Genomic DNA, 16,934 nt, shown 5'->3' with positions numbered 1-16,934 from the left:
AGCTCCAGACCCCCAGTTTAGGCATATCCTCTCTCATCTTTGTCTATAACATGAAATCACAAAGTTCTACTGCAACCTCTAAGAGACTTGGATTTTCTTTCTATTTATAAATCTTTGTACAGGTTCTCATCTCCTGTGGTTGGGGACTTAGAAATCACTCTAGCCCATTATACATACCAAACAGTATCTTCAAGAAATGTTTTTATTTAATCACGTCTCTCCTAATTAACTCTCAAAAGTTTGCTGTCATTTTCATTGTCTAGCTTAACAGATGTAAAATGTATACTACTCAAGGCCCTCCTTCAGTATTCCCTGCCTTTCCCTACCCAAGCCTCTCAAAAAACCTTTGGTATTCTACTTATTGGGATCATCCCCCAACTTCATATATGTATACATAGCATGCACACACTCTTCAAAATTTGATCAAAATGTATATTCTTTTAAAATATTTTCCTTAATTTACTCCATTCTGATCACTGTTCCCTGAAAATGTCCTAATTTGTATAGCATGTAATACCTGTTCATTATGTTTCAATTTTTTTCCTATGTTGCACTTAAATAAGATTCAAATATATAAATATAGTCCTGGCCATAGCCATCCATGCATGCTTCTTTTTTTAACTTAATATTCCTTATACTAATTTCAATTTTTCCATAGTTAATTTCTTTATGAAAATGCTGAGGAATCCTTTTTTCCCACTGAAATTAATCACTTACTTGGTACCTGTGATGGTTAATTTTACATGTCAACTTGGCTAAGCCACAGTACCCAGATACATGGTCAAAACCAATCTAGATGCTGCTATGCAGGTTTTTTTAGATGAATTAACTTTTTTTACTATGTGACAAGCCCGGTTTTTATTATACTTTCACTCATTAAAAAAAGACAACTTTTTTCTTATGGAAACTTTTATACATAGAAGTAAAATAATACAATGAATACCTATATACCCATTATCCAGCCTTAGCAATTATAAATGTTCTGCTGATCTTGTTTCACCTACTTTATTCTTTTTTTAAGATTTTATTTATTCGTTCATAAGAGACACATAGAGAGAGAGGCAGAGACACAGGTAGAGGGAAAAGCAGGCTCCCTGTGGGGAGCCCAATGAGGGACTCTATCCCAGGACCCCGGGATCACGCCCTGAGCCAAAGGCAGATGCTCAACTGCTGAGTCACCCAGGCGTCCCCTGTTTCACCTATTTTAGGCATAAGGATAAAGATGAAGTATTTTAAAGCAATCCCAGTTATTCTATTTGTTTGACCCATAAAGACTTCAGTCCATATGGAGAGAACAATTTTAAAAATGGAACAATCCCAACTACCATAACCAATAAAATTACAATTTCTTCCTATCATCTAATACTCCATTTTAAATTTTTTGTTTGTCTAACAAAGTCCATCTTTTTATAACTGGTTTAATCTAATCAGGATCCAAATGAAGTGCACAGCATTGAGGTATACGTCTCTTAAACTTCTTTCACTCTTTGCAATTGTTCTACCTTTTTTTCTAATAGACATTCTGACTCCAGATTTGGTTGAAGATACACACTAACATTTAAATGGGTAGATCTTGAGTAAAGTAGATTATCCTCCATAATGTAGGTATGCCTCATCCAATCAGTTGAAGGCCTTAAGGAAAAAAAGACTGCAGTCCCCCAAGGAAGAGGGCCTGTAGGCCATCTTCAGACTTGAGCTGCAACATCAATAATTTCCTGGGTGTACAGCCTGCCAGCCCACTCAGCAGATTTCAGCTTTCCCAGCCCCCACAATTATGTACACGAACTAAAATCCATCAATCAGTCAATCTCTCTGGAGACATATAGGTTCTGGGAAACCATTATACAGTACGCCAGAGTTTAAAGTCTTGTTTGGTGAGTATAAAGGACCCAAAGATAGGTTCCTCAGGCCCTCAATCAATTCGTTTATTTAAGAAATGTATGAGCATCCTTTGTGTGCTACATTCTGAAGATTCAAAGTTGATCTAGATCTCTCTCCTCAAGGACTTGGGAATAGGGGAAGTTTAGTTGAGGAAAGAAACAATAAAATAAACATACAATAAATGATGATGCAATAAATATAAGGTTATGAGCTCAGGATACTAATCATGGGAGCACAGGAAGGGGTAGGGGCAGAACACAACTGAGGTTCCTGCATCAATTGAATTTTACTGCCTATATCTAAAATATTTAATCATATATTCACCCTTGAAAATCAATTACACACTTTATATGTTTAAATAAAAATAAAGTAAATATATTTTAAAAGACACAGAATGTGAAAATGAACACAACAGAAATTCTATTTTTAGTATTCCTTTGGAGTGGTTTTTTTTTTTTTTTTTAATGAGCTGAACTGGCTAAGGAATCTTAAAATAGGACTCAGAATGTTGAAGAATCTTGTTCCAGTTTTAAAATTCAAACTAACTGGGATTTGAAAGATATGCACAAAATCTCACAGTTCATAAATCTTTAGCATACCATGTAAAATGAATATTGTAAAATGGGATTAGTCTTTAATTCTTTGAAATGTAATAAGACATTAAATCATAAAACTCTTATTTTTAAAGCATCTTAAGTATATATGGAAAGTGATTACAATTTAAGTTCATTTAAGAATACTTCAAATTAATTTACTATAGCTTTAACACTTGTAACTAGGCTACCTTAAATTACCAAATAATATAAAAATTCAGAATCTATGTTCAGAATGAAAAATCTGACCACAAATTTAAACATTAAAAAATCATTAACTTAAGAACAATAGTTAAATCTCAATCGGATAGTTAAGAGTGACAATAAAAATCTTTTTTTAGCTTTGGTCCTTATTTATATAAGGTAATTTCATTAATTCCCAGTAGTCTGAGATTCTGTAATATTCCATAACTCTGTCAACTGGTATACTAAGAACTATCATACAAAAACTGCTATCAGTATTATTATACATTTTCTTCTCTGGTTTAGTGACTAGAAAGAAAAACATTTTCCAAGGTGCCTGGGTGGCACAGTTGAGTCTAACTCTCGGTTTACAGCTCAGGCCGTGATCTCAGGGTCCTGGGATTCAGCCCCACACAGGGCTCTGTGGTAAGTGCAGACTCTGCTTGAGATTCTCTCTCCTTCTGCCCCTCCCCCTAGTGCTCTCTCTAAAATAAATTTTTTTTTCTAAGATTTACTCATTTATTTATTCAAAACAGACACTGAAATAGAGAGGCAGAGACATAGGCAGAGAGAAAAGCAGGCTCCCTGCAGGGAGCCTGATGCAGGACTTGATCCCAGGAACCCGGGATCATGACCTGAGCTGAAGGTAGAAGCTCAACTGCTGAGCCACCGAGGTGCCCTAAAATAAATCTTTAAAGAAGAAACAAATGGCATGACTGGGTGGCTCAGTGGTTGAGCATCTGCCTTCGGCTAATGGGATCCAGGATTGAGTCCCGTATCAGGCTCCCTGCGGAAAGCCTGCTTCTCCCTCTGCCTATGTCTCTGCCTCTCTCTGTGTCTCTCATGAATAAATAAATAAATCTTTAAAAACTAATTAATTAATTAATTTAAAAAAGAAACAATGAAGAACATTTTCCAACATTAAACTGCTGATATTACTAAATTAACACAATCTCTTAATTTTCCACAATTATACTTTATCAACTAGTGAAACCTACATCCCCATAGTAGGCACATAATAAATATTTGCTAATCGAATGAATGAAATGTCTCTAAACTCTACTTCAACACTGACACTGCCAGAAGAATAATTTTTTGTGAAGATTAAGAGATGTTCCCTTGGGACTACAGGGAACTCCATATATCCTCCTCCCTCCAAGAAACTACATAAACTAGCATCAGATTAGTACTTTAGGTACCCACTGGGGCAAATTATTCAAGATTTCTATTGTGCCCACAAAAGCTTTGTATTCAAATACAAATACTTTGCTATCAAGTTGAAAGCTCAACAATCTCTGTGTTGAGACTGGAAGGCTAAAAACGCCCTAAGAAATCAATCAGGGGGAAAAAAAAAAAAGGAAATCAATCAGGATACCACAAGAGCCCTGCTGGGTTCTTGGATAATCCTTGGGTAAGTAGTCATTAACTTCTGGGGTCTTCAATTTACTCACCTATAAAAAAATGGAGGTTGGTCACCCCACGATTCTATGATTAAGTGATTCTAGAAAGCAAAGCAAATTTACCTTCAATATTCCTTTGGAAGGAACAATGCTTTAGAAGCCCGATAAAAGTGGTTTTTAACCTTGTTTAGCTGATGGACAGCTTTGAGACTCTAATAAATGCTACAGACACTTCATCTTAAAAGAATTCCCACATGGAAAAAAATTTTTAATATAATATCAGGAGAGTTTAGTAACCCTCTAAAGTGGTCTAGGGAACTCATGTTAGAAACTTATATTCCATAAATGTAAATAAAAATTAAATAACTGGAGATATATTAATAAGTTTGAAAACAAAGCAGCACTTTGCATCTGATTCTTTTTAACAAATTAAATTTCAAACAACTGTAAAGAGGAATCAGTTATTCTTAAAATTATCAAAGAGAAACATGGTTTTAAAGAACTCAAACTAGCTTAGAACATTAGTCTATGTTAGTAAATCAGTTCCAGATAAGTGATATCCCCAAACCATCATGATTATATGTCAATCTCAATTATCATGAAGCAGGTATAATTTATTAAAACATTTAGTTAGGATTCCAAACTTAAACAAACTTATATTTGATCATGTATATAATCTATTTGGAGATAGACCTTCAATAAAAATATAAAACTCAATATAAAATACTGACCTACTAAAATGGCTTCAATTTCTGAAAGATTACATAGCAATCATGCACTTTAAAAGTTGAACATAACTAATTTATAATTAAGATTGGTTAAGTTTGTTGAGCTACGTGAATTTACTCATTATATTACAAAAGAAAGAAAAGTTAAGGAAAAAATTTAGAACACTTCTCCAATGTAAAAGGAAAAAAAGTAGAGGGGCCTCACTTATATATAGGAAGAGAAGGAGCAATTATACAACTCTGTAGAGATTAATTAAATATAAGCAAATAACACTGGTGTTAAGGTTTTATAGATCATATTCAGAATAAGCCAAACGGATGCTAATATCTCCTCTTTTAGTACGGTTTCCAATGTAGATCTTTTTGCAAGTTTCTCTTAGGATTTCTCTTGTCTAAAATGGGTCTCCAGGGAACCAGCAAGAAGACATTCTACGATTATTTTCTGATGCAATAAAGGGAGAGGCCTTTTAAGGAAAATAATGACTCTGCCCCAATTGTAATGGCAATATTCCTATCAGGAATATGAAAGTAAGATGGCTATAATTTCTGATGTATTTCTTTTGCCTTCTTAGTTATAGCTTATCTTCTTAAGGAATTTTTTCAAAAAGTTATGAAATCATAAATCTCAAATTATAGTTTGTTCAGTTCACAAGTGAAAAACATTTAAACACATTTATGTAACCTACTTAGAACAACACAGATTCTGGATTCTTCAATGTTCCACTTAAAATTAAATTACTCTGGGACTGTGAGTATCCACTGTGAAGAGGGGCTGTGTCTATTTGAATAATTGCATTTACCAGGAAATGAAGCAAATATCTAGAACTTGGTCTATAATCATCCGTGCAAACTTAATCTGTATTCTAGATTCTTACTTCTATCACAGAATGGTATATTTACTAAAAATTACAAAGATATCAGTAGCAGAATTAACTAAGAATCTGGAATTAATGTTTCTCTCCTCTTCAGCTTTAGTTTTCTGAATCCTATGTAAAGAAACACTGGACAAGGCCTTACAGAGCAGACTTCATGTGTGAATGCATGACAGCAAGAAATCAGTCAAAACACCAGGGTTTTACTCCCCAAATTTGCCACTAATCTGCATTGTGACATTTGGTATATACCACAACTTCTCTGAAACTCCATTTCAGCCATGTGTAATAGAAGGATGTTGGAGTAGATGATCTCCAAGGTCATTTCCAATTAAAATACTGATGCAAATCTACATTTATGTGAGTATACAAGTAATAAAATTAGGTAAGTCCATATAAGACTGTGGTCACAACTGTGTAGGAATAAATGGCAAAGAAATATGCCAAAAAAAACCCCAGTCTACAATGTTTATACTTAAGGTTTTCTTTCCAGTTTGGTTTGAGGCTCATGATTAAAAAGGGCTCAGAAAACCATGTTCATCCAAATCCCCAGAACCCTCTTTTCACATTGTTACTATTCTAATGTCCACAAGGAGTATAACCTAAGACTGTGTTTTCCTCCCATTAACCATTCTCACATCTGGTCCAAGATGAACTGATCCAGTCCATCTAGAGCAGGGTTGGTAAACTCTTCTGTAAAGAGCCAGACAGTAAATATTTTAATTTTAGGTTTTGTAGGCTATACGGTCTCTGTAGCAACTACTCAACTCTGCCTTCATAGTTCAAATGCAGTCAATCACTATATACAAACTAATGAGTATGGTGGCTGTGTTCTAAGAAAACTTTATTTACATAAAAGGCCTATTGGCTTTAGTTTGCCAACATCTGGTCTAGATCACACCAAGAAACCAGATGGTATAAACCAGCTGTAAGCTAAGGTGGCATAGTTTCAGAATAGAAAATCACTACAAAGAAAACAATGAGTCATTTTAAAATTTAAAAGAATCCTTTCAGCCTAGTATAAGAGAGCATGATAGAGTAGAAAGTACATATGCAGGTATTCACAATAAATACTAGGTGTTTAATATATATAGATTTCCTTTCCCTTCTCAACAGCGTCATTCCTCAAGACAGTATTTGCTGCCTAGCCTTCCTCCTAGAAATCACTTACTCTGGCCCTCTGACAAAAGCTGGCCCTTGATTTTTCTTGATCCTGGCAAACACATTCCTGGTACCACTTAATCTAGGTTTTATTTTTTTATTTTTTAAAGATTTTATTTATTTATCCATGAGAGACACAGAGAGAGAGGCAGAGACATAGGCAGAGGGAGAAGCAGGCTCCAGGAAGGGAGCCTGACATGGGACTCGACCCTGGGTCTCCAGGATCAGGCCCTGGGCAGAACGCTGCAGAGGTAAACCGCTGAGCCACCCGGGATGCCCCTGAATCTAGGTTTTAGTGTTCCCTCATTTCCTTTTTACCCCATTAATCTAAACCTGCAACTTCACAACCTTTTCCATCTGAGCCTAAATCCCAGTATTACTATCACTCACTTTTGGTCCAGGGAAGGTGATAACGAAAAAAAGAGAAAGAAGAGGTTAGAGAGAGGGTAAGTTCTGGAGGAAGACAGGGGAGTGGTAGTATTACCTCTTTCCTGACTTTAAAAAGGAGCCAGGTGCTAACTTACTGTTAATTTAAATGAAAATGTTGTCTACTCTAGTGAGAACAAAGAACATTTCACTTTATGCAAAGTGCTCTCTAATGAAAGAACTCAGTTCTAACAGAAGGAAAAAAAAACCACAGTAAGCTTTATTCTTATGCTTTTATCTAGATCATTCTGCCTCCAGCTGTGAAACTGTCTGAGGTTTTTAAAGCTCTAAGGAGCCTCTACTAGTAACCATGGTTACTGCTTCAAAACAGTACAAAAAAAAGTAGGAGGGGACAGCAATTTGAAGAGAAAAACAGTTTTCTTGATTTTCATCAAATGAAGCTATAATAACAAGAGATAGGCTGATGGCTGAGCAAAGGCCTCTAAGACTATCACTTCTCCACAGAGCTTCAGAGGTACTTGATCCCTTACCTTTACAGGTCTAGAACTTTAATGGGTCATTTTACCTTATCCAAGAGTGATTCCCCCAAAAGCTAATTTCATCATTTACAATGAACAATATCCTATAAACTCAACTGATAGTCTTGCCAGGAATCAGTGAATTTGCTTTCCAGCAGAAGCTTACATGGAAAAAAACAGAGAACAAGGTTGCTTGTCCTTCTGTATATGCATCTGAGCCTAAGAAGCTACCTATGGTTTTCATATAAAGCTCCCCAAATCATGCTTCTCAATCTTCGTTAGTCAAAAGGTTTACATCAAATGTTCCTTTTTTCAAATCCCTTAGCAACTTTCTCAGTTATTTAAGAATTCATTCATGTACAGTGCCTGCCATATTTCAAGCACTCTAAAAGACTGGGTACATCACAATAAAGAAAATAAACACAACTCCTGCCTTTATGGGGGTTACAGTCTAATAGAGGAGAAACATATACACAATGACAAATTGTGTTAATGTGCTATGAAGGGAAAAAAAAACAAATGATTTTTACTGGGATAGAAGATCAGCTTCTTTGATATATAAACATACTTAATGTTGATGCTATTGATGCTGGGTAATAGATACACAGCGATTCCTCATACTCTCTACTTCACTATATGCTTAGAAATTCTCAAAATAAAAGTTTAAAAATCCAAGATACAAGAAGAAACCTGAAAAATAAGTAGGTGCTAAACTGGCAAAGGCTGCCAGAGAAGAGTGTTCTCTGGGTCAAAGGAAGAAGATATGCCTCAATCCAAAGACCCTGGGAGCTTGGCAAGCTACAGCTATTAAAGTCCCAAAAACAGCTAAAGATCTTTCATAGTCACAAGCTAAGGATGAAAAATATTCCAAATAGTAATAATGAAAGCTACTTTCTTGAGCTTCCACTAAGTGCTAAGAGTTAATATGCTTTGCCTCATATATATCTCAGAACAATCTGTAAGAAATGTACAATCATTCCTGGTCTGCAGAGGAGGACACTGATGCACAGAAAATCAGATAACGTGCCACCTCTGATTCCAGAACCTTGCACTTCTTCTTACCTACAATCACATATTCTGCCTACTACATATCCAGATGCCACTATTTTTACTCAAGAGTTCTAAATTCTTGTTCCATTTCAACAATTAACTGGCTATGTGCTTAAGTCAAGTCACTTCACCTTTGGTTACTTCACAAAATTAGACAGAATTCAATGATATTAAGGTGTTCCTCGCTTTTAAACTCTATACCTTTATGACTATATTATTAATTTTTTCCATACCAGAAATTCATACCTACCATATTTTGTAGGTCATATGGAATAATTTAGACAATTATCTAAATTTGAACTCATTAATTAATCATTCCACAATCACTGGTCAGCTTTGTGCCAGCTACTCTTCCAGGTATTAGAAATACAGTAAGTAAACAAAAAAGTTAAAAATCTCTACCTTCACAGCGCTTAGAATTTAGTGGGGGGAGAGAGACTATACATAAAACAAGTAAGTAAACAATATAGTACATCAGAATATGATATGGGGTGCCAGGGTGGCACAGTCGGGTGGGCGCCCTACTCTTGGTTTTGGCTCTAGTCGTGATCTCAGGGTCATAGGATTAAGCCCTACATCAGGCTTCTGCGCTCAGCTCTGCGCTCAGAGTGGAGTCTGCCTGGAACTCTACCTCCCTCTATCCCTCCCTCCTTTCTAAAATAAAATAAATAAATCTTTAAAAAAATACATGGTAGGAACTATGGAAAAAAGTAAATCAGAGGAGTTTGCTGATTCCCCCACACCTATTATGAGCAGGGATATGTTAGTCATTAAGGCAAATAAAGACAAACAGTACCTGAGTTCCTGTCCTTGAGCTGATGACACTCTAGTAAACACAAATATGAGGAATTCGAGAAAAGACCAATAAACAAAGTACGATGGGAACACATAGGATACAACCATAAAGCAGAAGGAACCGAACTGCAAGCTGGATGCTGCTCTCTTAAACACACACAACAACAAAATTTAAAAAAAAGAGAATCATGTAAAAAAGAATGAGACCTGTATTTTAAAACCACATTTCAAAATTTTACAAACCTTACTGATGCATAAGGCTTTGTATCTTAAAGAAGATACAAAAAAATAGAGACAAATACTATTTTCCTGTTTGGGAAAAATATTATTAAGGCATAAAATGATACCCAAATTATAGGCTTAATACAAATCAAATAACGAAAATACGTTTCAGAAACATAATCATAAGAATCTCTACTATAATTAAAATGGTAAGAGGATAAACATGTAAGAAAAAACAAATTTTTAAAAAGAAGAGTAAGGAGGGTAAATATACCCTAATGATTATGAAAACAGTTATTAAAATACTTTTCCCATTTGCATTTCCTTCTACTTACTTCTCTACTATTCTATAATAGCAGCCATGTGGTTGGAGAAGTTCAGGAATACGAAGAGAAAGAAATATTTCATATTTACCTTCTGAATTAAAAACGAGGTTTTGCAGTGAGATAAAAACATTTAAAGTTTAGTTTTCCCAAAGGAAAAAAAATTTTTTTTGACACTAATATTTTCTAACCAAAACTGAAAGACCCAGATTATAGTTTTTTTTCCATATTCTAGAGCAGACATTCCTTCTGCATATGATGGCTCCAATGTAAGGCTTGTTACTTAGGATAGGAGGAGGATAAAACCTAGAGAGAGTGTGAATTAAAGCCTCCAATTCCTAATTCTGGCTAGAGGACTGGGATAAAAAAGTGAGACAGACACAGGAGAAGTGAGTGGACCAACATTCCCAGTACTCTCTCCAGGTAGAGGCTGCAAAAGGAAAAAAATGTTTGATGGAATAAGGAAATCTTAAGAGTTAGAATGGCTTCTGCTCTCTTTCCTGCTGAGAATGTGCCAAGTGTCTGCCTTCCAGGAGCATCCCCCTACCTCACACACCATCAAACTCTCACCTGTCCTCTATACACACCCAGCCCAAGCTGGAAATAACCATCAAAAAATATGCATGGAAGCATGATCAGATTGAGGAAGGGTGTGAGATCAGCTCTGGAGTCTCCCTAATCTATGCACCATGGAAGGCACTGGGAAATTCCTGAGGGCTCTAAAGTAGTACAGGAAAGGTGATTAAAGATGCTGGATGGGGAGTTTGCCAGAAGAGGTCACTGTGATTAGGAGCAAAATAACTCCATAGTAGAGGCCTGTAAAAGAGACCACCTGCCCAGAGGGCCAATGCAATGCCCTAGCCAGACCTCAGATTATCTGTGATACCTGGGAAGGTGGCCAATGCATCCTGGGAACCAAGAGAACAGACCTCAAGTAACACCAATTGTGAATTTCAGCCACAGACATCTGAAGAACACCTAAGGACAGTTCTGGTAGTAGTAGTCACAATTGCAGGTACTAGTACAACCACTTATCAAAGGAGACACGAGAGAGAAACCAGAGGAGACAGCACATGGGCCATAGGTCCTGACATCCTTCTAACACTACAAGGACACACAAGCCACAGACATGAAACTCGTAAGTCTGGATTCCACTTGGCAAGATGTGAGAGAACAGATATGTGAATGACAATATTCAAACACAGACTGAAATATCCAAAGAGTTTAGTTTAAATTACTATTTAAGAGACTTAGTTTTTTACCAGACTGAACACTCTTCCTCTTGTTATTCAGTGACAAGAGTCCATCAAAACGAAAAGATGAGTTATGGAAAAATAAAGAAGCTACATTTTTCTTTGCACTGAGTATAAGTAAGTTGTAATCCTGCTACAGATTTTATGGTGTTTTTTTGTATGTGAGAATTCAAAATACCTCTTGGCACATTACAAACGAACATCACTTTAAAAGTAACAGTAGCTTCCTGGTTCAAGATGGCAGCCTTGACCCATTCATCTACCTCTTCCCTGTCTTAAATACCTCTTTGTCAGGAGAGCCTGCGAGTGTAAGCAGACCACAGAACAACTGAGTAAAAAAACAACAAAGATGACCAGTACAACTCTGATGGTAAAGAGTAATTGCTGGTCAACATTTACTATGAGTGTAAAGTCTTTGTCAGAGGACTTATAGTATGAACTCTGAGATAGGGATAATAGCATGCTAGGGACAATATCTTTGGAGGGGGGGAAAAGAAAGACAACTCAGAACTAATCTGAACTCTCTCTGCATACAAATTCCTTCCCTGTAGCTGAAATTGAGGGAGGGGCAGGTCCCAGCTTGTTAGCCTTGTCTCCACAAGTACCTGATAAAGAAAAGGGAACTCCACCTCCCATTTGCCAAAGTAGAAAGCCAACCAGCAGAGTCCTGTGGTCAGTGATGATATTCAGTAAAGAAGACAATGCTTTGTTAAAGAATATTGACCTTTCTAGAATTATACCAGTTAATAGCATCAGAATCCCCTAAGTGTTTAGGCCCCACCTCAGATTTACTGAATCAGATTTTTGTGAGGTCAGGAATCTGCATTTAAACTGGATCCCCAAGGGATTGTTATATATATTCTAGCTGATAACCACTGATTCAGACCTTCATTTGAAAATACTGTAAAGGTAAAAAAAAAAAAAAAAAGAAAATACTGTAAAGGTGAACAGACACAATTTATCAGCTACTTAATAAAAACCAAGAGAGGCACTACGGTGAAAAATCAAGGGCACAATGACCCAAAGAAAAAAGAGTATGGCAACAAAAAGAAATAAAAGGTCCTTAATTTTAATTGGTATCTTCAGGGAGATTCAAGAAGTCAATATATTCATAAAACAAGAAAAATTTATTCATAAAATACAGTAATCAAGGAACAATAAAGCATTTTAAGAAAATAAAAACAAAAATTATTTTCAAAATGAAATAATCTGACTTCAGTGAATGCCAAGAAGTAGTAAGCCCATTCACTATAGCCATCTCTCCCCCTGAATACAGCTAAAAGCTCTAGAGAGAATACTAAAACCAACTACCTGAAGACTCTAACAAGGAAACAATGGCAGGAGCATTGAGGAGCAAAGGCGAAATCTGAAGGAACAATCAATATGGTAGTGAGTTTACTCTTGTTTAAAAAACCTTTCAGCAACCCTGGTGGCTCAGCAGTTTAGCACCGCCTTCAGCCCGAGGTGTGATCCTGGAGACCCGGGATGGAGTCCCACGTTGGGCTCCCTGCATGGAGCCTGCTTCTCCCTCTGCCTGTGTCTCTGCCTCCCGTGCCCACCCTCCCCCGCCCCCCGCCATGTCTGTCATGAATAAATAAAATCTTTTAAAAATAAATAAATAAAAATAAAAAACCTTTCATTTACCACTTGGACATGAGGGTGGGCAGAGTCCCAGAATGAGGCTGCAGGCATACACAGCAAAAACTCCAAGAGAAACCCCCTTTTTCTAGCTAGAGTAAAAGGGGCATCTTCGAGCTGGGAAGTTTATGTGTGTTGGGGTTGGGGGGGGGTAGTTCCCAGTTCCCTAATTTTTTTCCTTTCTCTGCCCTGAAGCAAGCCAAAGTCGCAAAGCTATATACCTCAGAGGCAGGACACTTAAAAGCCTAAGAGAAAACCTGTCCATCTGTCCCAAGGAACTAGAAAAAGGAGCCAGGATGCTATGTAGAGGGGAAATCCTCCCAATGTATTTTTTTTTCCCTTACTACTTCAACCCAGGAGGGCCCAATGGGATACAGCAGGGTAACAGTAGAGAGGGGCAAGGCTAAGAAAGCAAACCACAGCTTTCTAGTGAGAAGGCCAGAAAAAAACTTCTGGGAGCCAAAGGATATAAGGAAAGTCCCCAGGAGTACAGGGACAGAGAAGATTTCCTGACTCCACTAAGGTACATACATACAGAAGCAGCATAAAGAAGCACAGCAAAGGCTGGAGGAATGAACAATGATATAACATGACTGACCATAAAGATATAATAATGCGATACCAATTTTTCTCCAGATGTATCCTTAATTTGATGCAATTCCAATCAAAATCCTTCAAATCCTTATTTAACTTGATGAATATATTTTAAGTTATTCTGTAAGAATTAAAAGCAAAAGTGAGACACATTATTTTTGAAAGACCGGTAAGAGAAAACTGTAAAGTTACAATAACATTAAAACAGGATGATAAAAAAAAAATAAAAAATAAAAAAAAAAATAAAAAATAAAACAGGATGATAATTCGGCAGTGATACAGAATTAGATCAAAGGAATATTAATACAAATATGTGTGTATATGGGAATCTTATATATGATAAAAGTAGACTGCCAAAAGTAGGTAAGAAAAGAAACATTCAATAAATACCATCAGAACTTATCAGCTATCTTAAGAGAAGACAGACTTCTATACAATGTCATTTATTTTAAAAATCCCAAAGGATTAGTTACACAAAAAGATATTCAAAGATAAAATTCTAAAAGATAAAAGATCAAAACCCATGAAAGTATGACCTAATTGCAATTTTTCTCATGATTTTTTTTAAATTAAAAAAGCCTATGAATTTAGGTATGTGTCTGCATTTACTTGATTGAGCGGGACAAATCTTTGGGTATTTCTACCCTAACAGAAGAAATTAGAGGAAATGGTAATGAGAGGAAATCTGAAGGCTTATTTGAAAACTTCTACACATAAAAGGAAATCACAAAATTAAAGGCAAATAAAAAAAGGTAAAAGTATTTGCAAAAAACATGACAAAGTTAATACTCAACATACTAAAAATTTATACACAATGATCTAAAAACCCCTAATATTCTGATAGACAAGTGGATAGAGGACCCTAAATATAAAGAAATAACCATCATTGTGCACATTATCAATTCAGCAAACACTGGAGATGAAGAACATCCAATGTGATAACGTGGCTAAACAGACATCCTCATTTGTGGACACTGAGGAAAAAAATGACAGGATCTTATTGGGCAGCAATTTTACATTAAGTAGCAAGAACCTAGAAAATGCTGAAGATCTCTCAAATTATTACAAGTTAGGAGTGTCTTCAGTTCTAGACTCACATTTGACAGCCAAGTGATATGAGGCAAGTCACACACCATGTTGAGCAACAGTTTCTTCAATGTAAAATATGAATACAAGCCACTAATTCTCAAAGTTGTTGTAATATTTTAAAAAGTATCAAAGCATGTAAAAATGTCTTAAAAACTACAGGGCAGAGGGTTGACCCAAAATCTGTGAACTCTGGGGATTTTAGAAGATCCTTGAAATACCCTGATTGGACATGTGTCAATGCCTGTGAAAAGGGACTGCATACAACTTTAGATAGACCCTCCAATGGGTTCCTGATCCAAAAGAAAACTGAAAATCGCTACAAGCAGAGAGTAAAATCAAAGTGAAGATATTCTTCCCAATGTCCAGCTTGATACCTCATACATTTTAAGCCCAAATCAAGAATTCATTATAAAAATCCAGGTAGTATTTAAGATTATATTAAACTTACCCTTATTTATTTCAAAACCCCTCAGATTAGTATTTAGTGATTTCCTAGCATGTATTTTTTAAAGGTTTACTTTATTATTTATTTATTTATTTATTTATTTATTTATTGGGGGGGGGGGCACAAAGGAAGAGGGAGAGACTCTCAAATGGACTCCACATTCAGTACAGAGACCAACATAAGGGCTAGTTCTTATGACCCTGAGATTATGACCTGAGTCAAAACCAAGTGTCAGACACTTAACTGACTGAGCCACTCAGGTGCCCTGATTTCTCAGTGTATTAATCCATTCTGATGTAGTTGTAAAACGAACCTGAAATTAGGAAAACAATATGACAGTTGTATTTACCTGAATCAATCACATGAAAGTAATGCAATCTACTTTAGAAAATGGAGCAGTAAATAAATTTAATATATTTAAAATATTGTAAGATAATTATGCATATCTTAATTCACTAATTCATTAAGATATGTGTAATTAATACATAAACCACAGAGACATTTCTACTGAAGCAAACAAAAACTAGAGATTTTATGTATATATTTTTAATAAAGTGGATATAAAAATTTGTCATTTTCTCCAAAATAATTAAGACTAAAAGATTAATTCTAAAATTTCCATTGCTAGATGATGAACCACTTTTATTTAAAAAAAAAATGTAAGCCCTAAATGTAAGCCACAGTGATAAAATTCTACCCACTCAAGCATATGGCAAACAGACTAAAAGGGAATTTTAACTATAATGAAAACTAAACAATTAAAAGTACTTGAAGACTTCCACTTCTGGGAAAGAGGAGTAGATTTTTTTTTTTTCCTATTCCTCTCACAAAAATAAGACTAAAAGTCCTGTACATCATATATAACAAATATAAGAACACCCTAAAGGTAAAAGAGAGAAGGCAGACCAGGCAGGGACCTCAGGGTTCAAAGAAAATGATACGGTAGTGAGTTCTATGGGTTTTCTTTTGTGACTTAAATTTATCTCAGTCGAAGAGCTGAAGAAGGTGGCAACCTGGAAATACCAACATATCCACACCCCTCAAAAAACCAACCAATCAAACCAAACAAAATCTTATTCTCCTTAGCCAAAAAATCAGAAAGGGGACAGTCTACATAAAAGTTGTAATACCTAGACAAACATCACAAAAAATTTTAAAAGCTGTGGACCCATCCCCCACCAACAATAGTCAAGTGGGAAGCCTAGACTTCCACCCTTGCCAAGCTATAACAGGGAACCCCACACTATCAATGACAGTAGTGTCACAGAAAGACAGCTGGGAGGCATGGTGTTAGCCAAGACCACATGGAGAACTGGACATTCACCTGGAATAACAAGGCTCCCCCTCTCCCTCCCTATGATAGGCTGGTATTAGGAGAGGCCCAGTGAAGTCAGGCCTTTCACCACGGCCCTAAAGAAACTGGTCCTCCCCTACGGAGGCCATGTGGAAGGTAGTACTGAGGGCTCTCCTGACCCTCCTAGCCAAGGAAAAGTCAGTGGAAGCCAGAACTCCCATCCCTGACCAATAATAATGAAGAATTTCCTTCCAACCTGAGAGTTAATGGACTTCTATCTAACCCTGAACTCCAGGCAGTAATGCAGAAAGAAATCATCCCCCTCTTCATGTTGGAGCAATGCCAGAGGAAGCCAGTTATAAATCAGAATGTTTAGATAATATCCGGAGTTTCAGAACATAATACTCAAAATGTCCAGGTATCAAATGAACATCATTCATTATGCCAAGAACCAGGAATATCTCAAAATGAGTGAAAAAAGATGACCCACAGATGCCAATACCATGAT

At 36.2% G+C, this 16,934-nt stretch overlaps 1 protein-coding gene across 5 annotated transcripts in view; it reads right to left on the bottom strand.

Moving 5' to 3' along the window:
* The window catches only part of NCOA1 (nuclear receptor coactivator 1), a 243,507-nt gene that overhangs the window by 142,981 nt on the left and 83,592 nt on the right, over positions 1–16,934 (bottom strand). The gene's annotated exons all lie outside the window — the stretch shown is intronic.

This window comes from Canis lupus, chromosome 17 (assembly GCF_011100685.1).
Source record: "Canis lupus familiaris isolate Mischka breed German Shepherd chromosome 17, alternate assembly UU_Cfam_GSD_1.0, whole genome shotgun sequence".
NCBI classification, from domain to species: domain Eukaryota; kingdom Metazoa; phylum Chordata; class Mammalia; order Carnivora; family Canidae; genus Canis; species Canis lupus.
The sequence above is the reverse complement of the archived record's forward strand: the minus strand, read 5'-3'. Positions and strand labels throughout refer to the sequence as shown.